This window comes from Triticum urartu, chromosome 3A (assembly GCF_056163025.1).
Source record: "Triticum urartu cultivar PI428250 chromosome 3A, HENAU_Tu73, whole genome shotgun sequence".
NCBI classification, from domain to species: Eukaryota; Viridiplantae; Streptophyta; class Magnoliopsida; order Poales; family Poaceae; genus Triticum; species Triticum urartu.
In genome coordinates, this window is record NC_141875.1 from 64,560,585 (window position 1) to 64,575,306 (window position 14,722).

At 45.8% G+C, this 14,722-nt stretch overlaps 1 pseudogene; it reads right to left on the reverse strand.

The window, feature by feature from the left end:
• LOC147978586 (uncharacterized) overlaps window positions 1-9,163 on the reverse strand; it is a 28,577-nt pseudogene extending 19,414 nt beyond the window's left edge.
• Between the last annotated feature and the right edge of the window lie 5,559 nt (window positions 9,164-14,722).

Below are 14,722 nucleotides of genomic sequence, written 5' to 3' on the forward strand. Positions count from 1 at the left end.
GAACTTCATCTTCAACGCCTACACCAATGACTTCGTTTTGGTCTATCTCGACGACATTCTGGTTTTCTCCAAGAACAAGGAAGATCATGCCAAGCACTTGCGTTTGGTTCTCGATAAGCTCAGGGAACATCAGTTCTACGCCAAGTTCTCCAAGTGTGAATTTTGGCTCGATGAGGTTCTTTATCTTGGTCATATCATCTCTGCCAAGGGCATTGCCATGAATCCTGAGAAGGTCTCCGCAATTGGGAATTGGGAACCTCCTCAGAACGTGAAGCAACATCGCAGTTTTCTCGGTCTCGCAAGCTATTGCCGAAGATTCGTTGAAAACTTTTCCAAGATCGCGAAGCCTCTCTCAAATCTTCTTCAGAAGCATGTCAAGTACGTTTGGTCTCCGGAGTGTGATATTGCTTTCAACACTTTGAAAGAGAAATTGATCACTGCTCCAGTTCTGACTCCGCCTGATGAATCCAAGCCGTACGAGGTCTTTTGTGATGCCTCTCTCCAAGGTCTTGGCGCAGTATTGATGCAAGAGAAGAAAGTGGTTGCTTATACATCTCGCCAGTTGAAGCCTAATGAGAAGAACTACCCCACTCATGATCTCGAGTTGGCGGCAGTTGTGCATGCTCTTTTGACTTGGAGACATCTTCTATTGGGAAGAAAAGTGGATATTTTCACTGATCACAAGAGTCTCAAGTACATCTTCACTCAACCTAATCTCAACCTCAGGCAAACTCGATGGGTCGAAATGATTCAAGAGTATAATCCGAGTATTGAGTATACTCCAGGCAAGGCCAATGTGATTGCTGACGCTTTGAGCAGGAAAGCGTATTGCAACAGTCTGATTCTCAAGCCTTATCAACCCGAGCTTTGTGAAGCTTTCCACAAACTGAATCTGCAAGTTGTTCCTCAAGGTTTCCTTGCCAACCTTCAAGTCTCTCCTACCTTAGAAGACCAGATTCGCCAAGCCCAGCTTCTTGATGCTATGGTGAAAAAGGTGAAGATTGGGATTGCCAAGAGTCAGTCCAAGTACAAGTGCTACCGCCTTGATGACAAGGACACTCTCTTCTTTGAGGATCGTATTGTTGTGCCCAAAGGTGAACTTCGTAAAGTGATCATGAACGAGGCTCACAATTCTCTCCTCTCCATCCACCCTGGGAGCACAAAGATGTATCAGGACCTCAAGCAAGCTTATTGGTGGACTCGAATGAAGCGCGAGATCGCTCAATTCGTGAATGAATGTGATGTCTGCAGAAGACTGAAGGCAGAACACCAAAGGCCAGCTGGTCTCCTCCAACCTCTTGCCATTCCAGAATGGAAGTTTGACCACATTGAAATGGACTTCGTGACTGGGTTTCCAAAGTCCAAGCGTGGCAATGATGCTATATTTGTTGTCATCGACAACCTCACCAAAGTGGCTCACTTTCTGCCTATCAAAGAGTCGATCACTGCAACTCAATTGGCGGAACTCTATACCTCTCGAATTGTCTCTCTGCACGGTATTCCTCAAGTGATATCTTCAGACCGTGGCAGCATCTTTACCTCGAAGTTTTGGGATTCTTTCCAGAAGGCCATGGGCACCAACATCCGTTTCAGCACAGCTTTCCATCCTCAAACAAGCGGTCAAGTCGAGCGTGTCAACCAGATTCTTGAAGATATGCTCAGGGCTTGTGTGATCTCCTTCGGCATGAAGTGGGAGGATTGTCTTCCTTATGCTGAATTCTCCTATAACAACAGTTTTCAAGCAAGTTCGGGCAAGGCCCCTTTTGAAATTCTGTATGGCAGGAAGTTCCGTACCCCTCTCAACTGGTCTGAAACCGGTGAATGTCAGCTGCTGGGTAATGACTTAATCACAGAAGCAGAAGAAATGTGCAAAGTCATTCGTGATAACCTCAAAGCAGCCCAATCCCGTCAGAAGAGCTACTATGATAGTAAGCACCGTGATTTGGCTTTCGAGATCGGAGATCATGTTTACCTCCGTGTCTCTCCTATGAAAGGTACTCGTCGCTTCGGTATCAAAGGGAAGCTTGCCCCTAGATACGTGGGACCTTTCAAGATTGTCAGCAAGAGAGGCGACCTCGCCTATCAACTCGAGCTTCCTTCAAACTTTGCAAATGTTCATGATGTGTTCCACGTCTCTCAGCTTCGAAAGTGCTTCAAGACTCCTGACCGCACCGTCAACTTCGAGGACATTGAGCTCCAAGAAGATCTCTCTTATCGTGAGCACCCAGTTGCTATTCTTGAAGAGACTGAACGCAAGACTCGTAACAAGTCAATCAAATTCCTCAAAGTCAAGTGGTCTCACCATTCCGACCGTGAAGCTACCTGGGAACGCGAGGATCACCTCCGTTCTGAGTACCCGGAGTTCTTTCATTCCTAGATCTCGGGACGAGATCTTTTCCTAGTGGTGGAGTGTTGTAACGCCCCAGATACGACTTTCCCAATTTGTACTCCAACTCTTGCCGTTTCCGGCGTTAAGTTATATTTATTTCTCGGGTTCGGGTCTTTGCCTCCGTGTGTTGTTTTCGTTTTCATGCATCTCATATCATGTCATCATGTGCATTGCATTTGCATACGTGTTCATCTCATGCATCCGAGCCTTTTCCCCGTTGTCTGTTTTGCATTCCGGCGCTTCGTTCTCATCCGGTGGTCATTTCTAGCTTTCTTTCGTGTGTGGGGATTAAACGTTTACGGATTGGACCTAGACTTGCCAAGCGGCCTTGGTTTACTACCAGTAGACCGCCTGTCAAGTTTCGTATCATTTGGACTTCGTTTGATACTCCAACGGTTAATCGAGGGACCGAAAAGGCCTCGTGTGTGTTGCAGCCCAACACCCCTCCAATTTGGCCCAAAACCCACCAAACTCTTCTCCATGTCCTAGAGCGTTCGATCACGATCGTGTGGCCGAAAATCGCACCTCATTTGGACTCTCCTAGCTCCACTTATGCCTATATATAGCCCCCCTCCATTTTCGGATCTTCTTCCCCGTCAAACCCTAGTCTAAAAAAAGCAGATCCGCGCCGACGGACATGTCCGGGGCCTAGCCGGACACGTCCGCCGCCGCCTCTCGTCCACTCCGCGCCCGCCACGTGGCGCCGCCGACCGCCGCCGCCGCCGGCCCGCGGAGGCCCGCGCCCGGCCCCCGACGCCGCACTCCCGGGCCAGAGGAGCGCCGCGCTGCCTTCCTTCTTCCCCGACTCCGGAGCACCGCGCCGCCGCCCGCCCGAGCTCCTTCGACGGTCGCTGCCGCCCGCCGCGGCCTCGCCCCGCCGCCCGGCCTCACCGCGCCTCGGATCCGGCCTCGCCCCGCCGTCCGGCCTCCTCCTCTCCAAGCTCCGGCGAGCCCCGACGAACTCCGGCCGGCCATCTTCGTTTTCCGCGCCGGTGAACAGTGCTGCTACAGTACCTCCTCAGATCCAGATCCGGATCTCGGTTGACTTTCCCGCCTAACCCTAGTTTTTTATGCATACTTTGACCAGTGATATCTCCGCATCCGTAGCTCCGATTTGGACATTTAGTATATCAAAATGTTCGTCTCGACGAGTAAATCATTTCATTCCATTGCATAATTTTCATTTAAGCTCATCTTGATGCCCAAAATGCTGTTAGAAGGAGGCTTCGTGAGTAAATTGTCAGATCTGCTAGTTCATCTTAGACTTTTGTCCTTTTTGCAATGATTATTGTATGCATGCTATGCCTATGAGTCCTTCATATGTTTTGTTAAGCATTTTGTCTTCTTTCCAGAGGTGCAACCCATGCATTTTTAGGATGTGTGTGGTGACTTGTGCAAGCTTGCAAAGTGAGGCACCCGGTAGATCTGTTTTCAGAGAATTAGTTGTTTTCACTAAGTCTGGGATTATTTAGTTCATGATGCCATATGTTCAGCTTGTTTCCTAGTGATCCATGTATCTTTTGAGGATGATCAGTAAAGGAGTTTTGTTATTCATGTTATGCTCTATCCATCCATGTCTTTGTTTGCAATTATGTAGCAGTCTATCTTGAGTCAATCGAGCTCTACTTTTGCTTCGTGGTGAATCTGGGCAGATCGTCAACTTGTTTGCGATTTTGCCGATGTTATTGTAGTTGATCCGTGCATGCTATGCCATTGTTCTTGCCATGTCTAGCTAGCATTTTGTGCCTTATTAATGGATGTATGCTTGCCTTGCCATGACTTGCACCGTGGTGAGTGCATCGAGCTCATTTACATGCCTTCATGAGTTACATTTCAGCATGTCTCAGTTTTCACTAAGTCTGAAAACTGATTATGTTTTTGCTATGTTCGTGTGCCCGTTAGTATAATTTGTGGTCCCTTTTGGCCTCAGGTCACTTTGGGACTTTTGTTAAGCTTGTTGAGTAGCTCCATGCCATGTTCTTACTTGTCTTAATCAGGTCATGTATCATGTTGTTTTGCTGCTCCGAAGAGGGCTTCGTGATCTGAAATTTCAGACAAGTGTTAATTTCACTAAGTCTGGAATCTGTTTTGCATTTGCGTTTTTGCCATGCTTGTTTGAACCTCATAATGGATGAATTGGCCGTAGCTCAGTGCTAGTCTTTTGTTAAGCATCTTGTGTGCATCCCTGCCATGTATTTTGTTGTCATGTTTGGTGGCTGTAGCATGTTCGTTGCATTGCATTTAGATGCCTACTTGCTGTAAATCGCAGACCGGTGTCGTTTTTGAAACGCTTGCCATTTCCAAACCGTAACTCCGATTCTGATGATTTTTATATCGTTTTCAAGCGATTTCATCTCATCTTTCCAGTGGAACCCTTGGAATTCCAAGTTGAGGCCAGGTTCATGCATTTCCTGTCATATCTTGCATTTTGCATCCCGCATCGCATCCCGCATAGCATATCATCATTTCATCATATTGCTTGGTCTTGCACGTGGTTGATTGTATCCTTGTTGCTTGTTTGTCTTGTTTGGTAGAGCCGGGAGACGAGTTCGCTACAGAGGAGCCCGTTGAGTTTGCTTGTGAGGATCCAGTCAACTCTGACAACAGTGCAGGCAAGATGATCACACCCTCGAAATCACTACTATCTTTGCTATGCTAGTTTGCTCGCTCTTTTGCTATGCCAATGCTACGATGCCTACAATTTGCTTGTCAGCCTCCCAATTTCCATGTTGAACCTCTAACCCACCATGTCCTAGCAAACCATTGTTTGGCTATGTTACCGCTTTGCTCAGCCCCTCTTATAGCGTTGCTAGTTGCAGGTGAAGATTGGAGCCGTTCCTTGTTGGGACATTTATTTACTTGTTGGGATATCATTATATTGCTATGTTATCTTAATGCATCTATATACTTGGTAAAGGGTGGAAGGCTCGGCCTCTCGCCTAGTGTTTTGTTCCACTCTTGCCGCCATAGTTTCCGTCATATCGGTGTTATGTTCCCGTATTTTGCGTTCCTTACGCGGTTGGGTTATAATGGGAACCCCTTGATATTTCGCCTTGATTAAAGCTTGTCCAGCAATGCCCAACATTGGTCTTACCATTTGCCACCTAGCCTTTTCTTTCCCTTGGGTTCTGCAGACTCAAGGGTCATCTTATTTTACCCCCCCCCCCCGGGCCAGTGCTCCTCTGAGTGTTGGTCCAAACTAGAGCACCGTGCGGGGCCGTCCCTCGGCAACTTGGGTTACGTTGGCTCCCGTACTCTTAGCTTATCCGGTGTGCCCTGAGAACGAGATATGTGCAGCTCCTATCAGGATTTGTCGGCGCAGCGGGTGGTGTTGCTGGTCTTGTTTTAACCTGTCGAATTGTCTTGTTGTACCGGGTTACCGAGTCTGATCGGTGTATCTCGGGTGGAGGTCTATTCCTTCGTTGACCATGAGAGCTTGTCATGGGATAAGTTGGGACTCCCCTGCAGGGATTGAACTTTCGAAAGCCGTGCCCGCGGTTATGGGCGGATGGGAATTTGTTAACGTCCGGTTGTAGATAACTTGAACCTTAATTAATTAAAATGAATCAACTGAGTGAGTTACCGTGATGGCCCCTTTCCGGCGGAGTCCGGGAAGTGGACACGGTGTTGGAGTTATGCTTGCGCAGGTTGCCTTTTAGCTTCTCGCTCGTGCTTTGCCTCCTCTTCTCGCTCTCTTTTGCGTATAAGTTAGCCACCACATATGCTAGTCGCTTGTTGCAGCTCCACATATATTTGCCTATCCTTCCTATACGCTTAAATAGTCTTGATCGCGAGGGTGCGAGATTGCTGAGTCCCTGTGGCTCACAGATTCCTATAACTCCAGATGCAGGTCCAGGTGATTCCGCTCCAGGTGACGAGTACGAGCTCAAGTGGGAGTTCGACGAGGACTCTCAGCGTTACTACGTGTCTTTTCCTGATGATCAGTAGTGGTGCCTAGTAGGGGGTTCGATTCAGGGCCTTGTCGCATGTTGGGTTTTCTTCTATTTTGGCGTCGTAGTCGGGCCATGAGTGTTTGTATGATGGATGTTATTTATGTACTTTGATGTGACGTGGCGAGTGTAAGCCAACTATGTATCTTCCCCTTTTATTATATTATACATGGGATGTTGTAATGATTTCCTGACTTGCGACATTGCTTTCAATGCGGTTATGTCTCTAATTCGTGCCTCGACACGTGGGAGCTATAGCCGCATCGAGGGCGTGACAGAGTGCACGACCTACATAAGGCGATTCAAGATGGTATTAAACTGGGAAATGTTTGGCGAGTTACAAGTTATTGTTTAACCATTGTACGAGGTTAACGGCTATGGAGATACAGTTCAAAGTATGCAGATTATTAAACCGGAGGATTGAATTATGAGGATGAATAAGCCACCCTGATTAAACCAGAAGGATATTGCCGGATTATTGACTTAGGTGGATGATGGCGCCTTAAACGGGGCCTAATATTATATGATGGGTCATGGTTTATGTCATAAGCCGCCATGGCGGTTTTGGTGCTCCAGATCAATCAAGTGAAATTTTTGCTTAGTGGTGGACAAACAGATTTCACAAGCTAAAGCTATAATTTCGGATCTATGGCAATTCAGAAAAGACAGTGAAATTAAACCTAAGGTGGCGGCAGTGGAAAGCTTTGATGCTCGGATGTGATCTTCCATGGAGAGATGCTATTCTAATAATGAAAATGATGTTAAAACTACTTCCGCACAAGATTTATGGCCTATCCAGATTAAAAGCTATCAGAGTTGAAGGAAACAACGAAGAACGGCAAGAACACAGATGAACGGGCTGAACCCTAATACAGATCTGAGATAAAAGGGGGAGGTGCACTCACAGGTGATGAGGAGCAGCGGTGGTGCGCCGGAGTTTTCTGGTCCGATCATGTCGAAGCAGCGGCCTGAGTTGATGCAGCGGTTGGAGGTCGCGGCGGCGGAACTCGAGCACTGGTGCGGCTGTGCGAAGGAGGAAGACGAAGGAGGAATCAAGGGGGGAATGATAAAGACCCCTGCCCCTATTTATAAGGGGGTGGATACAAGGCATGCGCGGGAATCAAGGAGGCCAAAATCATCATGTGGCTATATGGATGCCTCGGTTTTCGGGAGGTTTATTAAGATAAGGATCAGTTAAAATGTTCTGGGCCTCGTGCGAAGTTAATGCGAAATGACGCCATGGCAGTTTAAGAAGATTTTGTGAGCTGACATCATGGCGGGTTACAACAAGGCTTATCAAACAAGCGATGCAAGATTTTAATAAGTCAGGTATTGAAGATTGATATGAACAAGTTCAAATCAACCTGGGGCCTAATGTTGGGGATATAACTACTGGGTATGAACTGCCCAGGAGGGGTCGGGTTATACCACTGGCGACTTACCAATGAAGATGGCGGGTCATAGCAAGCCCATTGACGACCCAAGACCCAGAGGCGACTTAAGGCCTAAGAGGATGAACCGCCATATGAATGACTTGTATTGTAAGGCAAGTTTAGTTAGTCACCGAGCCGGACACGTTGTGTATGAGCCGGTCGGGACTCTGTAAGCCGTCGGGCATCAACCTGTGTATATAAAGGGATGACCCGGTGGCGAGTTAGGGGCAAGAAACAAGAGATCGAGAACTAGGTCAAGCGTATTCGCTCCCTGGTAATCGTGACCCAAGCAATACAATCCCAAACTGGAGTAGGCCTTTATCTTCACTGCAAGGGGCCGAACCAGTATCAACTCTTTGTGTCCTTTGTCCCATTTAACCCCTTTAAGCTAACCTAGTTGCGATGGCTCCACGACTAAGTCCTTCCGCTAGGACACCTGTCGTGTCAAGTCCACGACAGCAGGTACTGACGCATTGACCTTGCCAACCTCCCGTCAATGCCACCACAGTGCCAGACAATGCCACCTCCCTATGTGTGTCCATCATCATACATCCGCGTCGAGACCCTGCTGCGCCACGCTGCCGAGTCTCCACATTGTCGATGCGTGACATGAATCGCCGCTCCACCGCTAAAACCGTCTACTGGTCCCTCGGGCCAATGCACACCTCCAAGAATGACGCCCCCAAGGAGGGAACGACACAAGAGTGTCGTCATCATCCGATCAACTGATCAAGGGTTTCTCCCAGAGGTAGCGGGAGGAGTTGGGAGCTGCACCTCGATGATGCCTTCATGAAGGAAATGACGCCAAGGGCGTCACCATCACCGGCTCCGGCCACCGTCTGAACATCAGGTTTTCACCCAAATCTGTCCCAAGAAAATCCAACTGACAACCTGTGCACCGTTCAGACCGCCTTCAAAGCCCTAGATCTAGCCGCTCAGATCCGGCGACCATCCACAGCAGCACTACCGCTGTGGGAGCCCTGGCACACCGGCCACTGCCTGTGTGTGCTACCACTGGAGCCTGGAGGGAGGGCTGCCACCCCACCTCGCCAAATCACGAGAGCCACTGAGATGGATCCCGCGTGCTCGTCTCCGTCTCTGATCCAAACCTATCCGGAGCAAAAGCCACTAGATCGCCGGCGCGGATCCGCCTTGGATAAGGACAGCACCACGCCATGCCACCGCAAGAGGTCCGAGCTTCACCTGCCGCCAGCTTCCAGGGCCGTCGCCCCAGGATTCGGGTCGAACGTCGCCACTGCCACTGGCCACATCCCGCTGCTGCTGAGCCGTCGGCCACTGTAGTTGTGGCCGCGCGGACATGTCGTCGGCCAGCACCACCACTCTTCCACGTCGCCATGCAATGTCGCCGCCTCCGCCCACCACCACGTCATCGCCTTGCGCCGTGACCCAGACCCCGGAGAAGCGCCCCGCGTCGTTGGGTTGCCCGCCTCACCCGATCCGGCGCGGGAGGAAGAGGACCTCCGCCACCACCGTCGGCTGTCCGGGGCTTTGCCTGGCGGCTTCCTCCAGTGGCGACGAAGGAGAGGAAGGGAATAGAGGTTGCCCGGTGGCTAGGTTTTTTGGGTCTCTGCCCGAGACGCCCGACGGGGGCGACGCGAGGGCCATGGATATTTGAAATCACATCTAACAATACACCTTTTAAAATGGGAGAGATTTGATTTTCACCTCCCAGCCTCTAGACCAACTAGGGATTCATGCGACCATTTTATTATGAGTACCAAGATAAACATGATTCTCAATTTTTTTTAAATGAGTATCAAGATATTTCTTCATGAGTGGTTCCACCACACACACCAAGCTTGATTCTCAATAAATGGGAGAAAACCCCCTCTGCATGACCGGTCAATTCTAGAAATTGAACTCGGGTCGTTAGGCTGCACAACCGCATGACCAACCACTGAGACAAAACTCTCTTTGCAAACGTATTTCCGGTTCATCCAATCACTTGATCAACACTTTTGTCATCCCACTCTGCTAAATCAATGAATAGCCAGTGAATACTCGATCTGTCAAACAAAAAAAAACATTGGTACAGATTAATTAGGCGCGCTAAAATCCAGTAAAACATTTTATTCGCAAGACTGATAGTCGTGGGAATACACAATCGTGCGCACACGGATTGGTATGTTAGCGTTAAGCCATTCATAGAGCGTCAAGAAGTTTTTTCTTATCTTTTTTGCGGGTGTGCATGATAGTTTTTTTTTTGGACGGGAGGTGTACAAGATAGGTTATAAAAGGGGTGGAGTTCTGCGGGTGCAAGCATTCGATGCTAACCGGTTACGCTGAGCGCGATGGGTGGTGCTCAGGGAATGGCTGGCTGGGCTAATCTCCGCCACGAAATGGCTGGCTGGCTATGCACAATTGAAGCGGCAATAGGTTCATCATCTGACTATGCAGCTCGGATGCACCCACACGCTTTAATTTACAGTACTGGAAATTAGGAATGGCCCGCCAGTAATAGGTTCTGAAACATACGCGCGTGATTCTACAGCTTTTGACGCATGATTAGATCCACAGTCTCTAAACTACATGCCCAAAAATAGTCATTTCACTACTAACGATCAAGGCTGCAACGGGTTTGGGAAGCGATAGCACACCATTATCCAGATGTTTTGTGCATTTAAGCTGCGAAAGTGAACCCTCCGATGACAACAGAGCAGATCATTGTTTAGGCCGTGATGACTCGATGCCTCGGCGAAATTGGCTCTCAAATTCCAGCACCATTTCTGCGTTGTAGCAGGGCGTAGGGCTGACGGGCGGGGAGAACAACCAAACCAAAGAGTCAACCAGTCGCGACGCACAGACAGCGACCCTGCTGCGTCTCACACGGAGCAGCGGCCATGCGCGCGGCTATATCTCGCACTAAGCGAGGGCCCCTCCTATTTGGCAAGTAGGTCCCCGAATATCGACCTAGCCTCGCGCGCCTGGTCCTCTGTTTGGGCCGGCCCATTATGTATTTCTTCCCAACCACTCTTGAGAACGTTATAGTGAACAGGGTTTTTCGTTTTTCCTTTCATTTTTTTCCTTTTTCTTTTATGTTTTTCCTTGTTATTTTACACATACATATTCTTTTTTATTTTTTTCTTACTTTTACTTTTATTTTGACTTTTCATTTTGTGAACATATTTAAAATTTATCAACATTTTTCAACTAATCATAATTGTTGTCATTATGACATTTTTCGAATTCACAAATAATTTTCGAAATAATGAACATTATCCGAATTCGCAAACATTTTTTGAAACCATGCACACAGATTCACATGCATTTATAAAAATCATGAATATTTTTTGAGTTCACAATTTTTTTGAAAAATTTGCAAACATAATTTATAAATTCTTCATTGTTTTCAAACAGGCAAACTTTTTGAATCGACTAACAATTTTCGAAATTTGGGAACAATTTTTTGAGTCAGCAAACTTTTTATGAAGGAATGAACTTTTTTGATTTTTCTAAAATTCACAAACATTTGTGAACATTTTCCAAAAATACATGATTTTTTTGATTCATGATTTTTTTTCAGATTCATGATTTTTTTTAAAAGCTAGCCTTTTCAAAATCTTGGTCATTATTTCATTTTCGATTATGTTTTGCAAAATTTTGAACATTTTTTAATAAGTGGAATTTTTTAATGTCCCAACAATATTAAAAATCATGAACAGTTTTTTAAATTCACGAAAACAATTATGGTTTCTTGAAATGTTTTCTCAAAATTCGCATTATATTTGTAGTCCCGAATTTTTTCTAGAAAAGAAATAAACGACATGGAAAAATCTCCAAGCGACCAGCCCCACACGTGGGCCGGCCTAAAAGGGGCACGGCGGAGCGGAGGCTTCCCGTTCTTCGTCATCGCAGCGCTCACTGCGCGGAATAGGAGGTCTTAAGCTAGAGCGAGAAAGCTCTCGCGTCGGACGCGCTAGTGGCCTGGCCGAGTAGCGTTTCACTCAGTTTTTTCTTCGTTCGTTCATTTCTTTCTGTTTTTCAATCGCTGGTTCATTATTTTAAAAAATATATACATTTCTAAGTATTCTAAATACATATATTTCTGAAATTAATTTACTTAGATTATCAAATGTGTTTATTTAAGAATGATTCTAAATACATGCTCCCTTCATTTCTAAATATTTATCTTTTTTGAAGCACTGACCGTAGAACAATTGTTCTACGGTATTTTCATTAATAATTTATATACAAAATACAAGAGCAAAAGTCTTACATCAACCAATACCGGTTTTATGAAACATGGAAATTAACAATGTGAAACTATCTAGTCCCTAATCCTTTGCGCCTTTGCTTGTTTAGCTCTTATTTTGCACTGTTGTGAGCCCTTCTTGGAGATAATAAATCCAACTTTGCACATGTGAAGCAGCATGTTTGAAAATTTTATCATTTCTGACAGACCAAATACCCCAACAGCCCATGATGATAATTTCTAAGGAAATGCTGTCAGGCAGATGCTGCAGAGCCAACTGTATATCATCAATAACTGAAATGCCTCTGTTCCTATTCGGGATGATCCTGTCCCAACAAAGCAAAGCAAAAGGACAATCCCAGAATAAATGCAAGTTTGTTTCCTCAGTATGGTCTGCACAGAGCACACAGTTGTAGCTATCCAAGGCCATTGATTTTCTATGAAGAAGATTTCTGGAATTAACTCTATCATGAAGAAGTAGCCAAAAGAAAATCTGGTGCCTCAAACGACATGCTGTTTTCCAAATATCCTGAAACAAAGAGTGAACTTTAGAGGGTCCCATCATGTGTGCATACATTTGGATAGAAGAATATCCTTTGAGACAGCCATTAATAATCCATCTATCATTTCCTTGCATGTCATTTCTTCCTTGAAGACATTCTTGCAGAGCAGTGAACTGACTAAAAGCCTGATGGGATAAAGGTGTATGAAAATGGGAAGCCAAATCTTCAGTGATCAGAATTTGCTGTAAGGAAACATTGCCGTTGTTTCTGAAGGAGCTGAGTTCAGGGAATTTGTTGAGGAGTGGTTGGCCCCACCAGCAGTCTGACCAGAATAGAGTTGAGTTACCAGAATGACCTGAGGAAACAACAGAAGCTTTGTAGCGAGGCATCAGTTTGAGCAGAGTTTTCCACCAAAAGGATCCCACCAATCGATCTCCAGGCAATGAGTTATGGTAGTAAGTTTCCCAAATGATATTCACCCACGGAATATTCTCTCTGTTAAGAAATTTGTGCACTTGTTTCATGAGCAGCGCCTGGTTATGCACCTCAATATTTACGATACCCAGACCCCCATTAGACTTGGGTTGGCAAACAGTGCTCCATGCAACCAAAACTGCCCCTCTGTCTTGGGAACCATATTTCCTCCGAAAGCAGTTTCTGAAATAGCTATGAAGTTGATTAACCACTGTAATTGGAATCTGAAGGGAGCACATGAAATAGATGGGCAGACTGGAGAAGACTGATTTAATGAGTGTGAGCTTATCACCAGTAGAAAGCAAAGTTGAGCAGCTCAGAAGCCTAGATTCAACTCTCTTCAGTAAAGGTAGATAGTCTTCCACCCTTGGTTTGCTGAGGCTGAGAGGAAGGCCTAAATACTGAAGTGGTAGGGTACCAATCTGACATCCCAAAAGGTCAGAGAGAAATTGCATCTTGTCCTCAGGAGTATTGATTGAAATCATGGTTGACTTGGAATAATTAACTTTGAGGCCAGTGTATGCAGCAAAGTGAAGCAAAAGGTTCTTGATGTTGTGAAGCTGTGAAGCTTTTGCATTTGCTATCAAAATGGTATCATCAACATATTGAATAATGGGATAATCCTGGCTGTACTGATGAATCAGTGGTGCTGTGATGAGGTCATTTCTTTTGGCCTCATTCAACATTGTTTGAAGAATATCTGCAGCAATGACAAAGATGAGGGGAGACAGTGGGTCTCCTTGTCTAACACCACATTTGCATAAAAATTGTTTGCCTGGAACCCCATTAAGTAGCACAGAAGAAAAGCCAGTACTGTATATCATCTTAATCCACTGAATTCATCTGCTTCCAAAACCTTTAGCTTCAAGAATTTCTAAGATAGCATCATGATTGAGCATATCAAATGCCTTCTCAAAGTCCAACTTTAGAAGAATCAGTTCTTTGTTGGACTGCTTGCCTTGATGAATATATTCATAAGACCAGGCTAGACAGTCCTGAATGCATCTATTGAAAAGAACACCATACTGATTTTGATGCACTGAGGAGAGGATTACTTTCTGCAATCTATTAGCCAACAGCTTGGTGATGATCTTCAAGGTGCAATTCAAGAGAGAGATAGGTCTATAATCATTTGGCAGGAGAGCAGCATCTTTCTTGGGAATGAGTGTGATGAAAGAGTAATTGATGCTTTGAAGGTTGACAGTCCCCTTGTGAAAATCTTCAATTAATCTGTAGAAGTCTGGTGCAATGATATCCCGGCAAACCTTTCGAAATTTGGTATTAAAACCATCTGGTCCTGGGGACTTATCAGCTGGCATGTGCTTAATCACATCATCAATTTCCTCCTTGGAAAATGGGAGTTCCAAATCAGAGAGATCCAGTGGTTGGTGCAGCAGATTGTGCAGCAATAGAGGGTTTTCTGGTTTGGATGCAGAACCCATCCTGTTTTTAAAAGCTCTGTAAAGAATAGATGCTTTGGCTTGGTGCTCATGATGTTCAAAACCATCCTCATCCCTTAAAACAACAATGTAGTTATTCCTGTGCTTGATGGTGGCTTTAGCTTGGAAATACTTGGTGTTTGCTTCCCCCATTTTAATCTTTCTAATAGTAGCTCTCTGTTTCCAATAAATCCTTTGTTGCTCATTAATATCTCTCAGATGCTCAATTAGGATAAGTCTACCATTTGCTTCCTCAGTAGATAGGTCTCTGTACTCCTCAATCACATCATAACATAGAATCATGAAGTTGGTGTTTTCAAT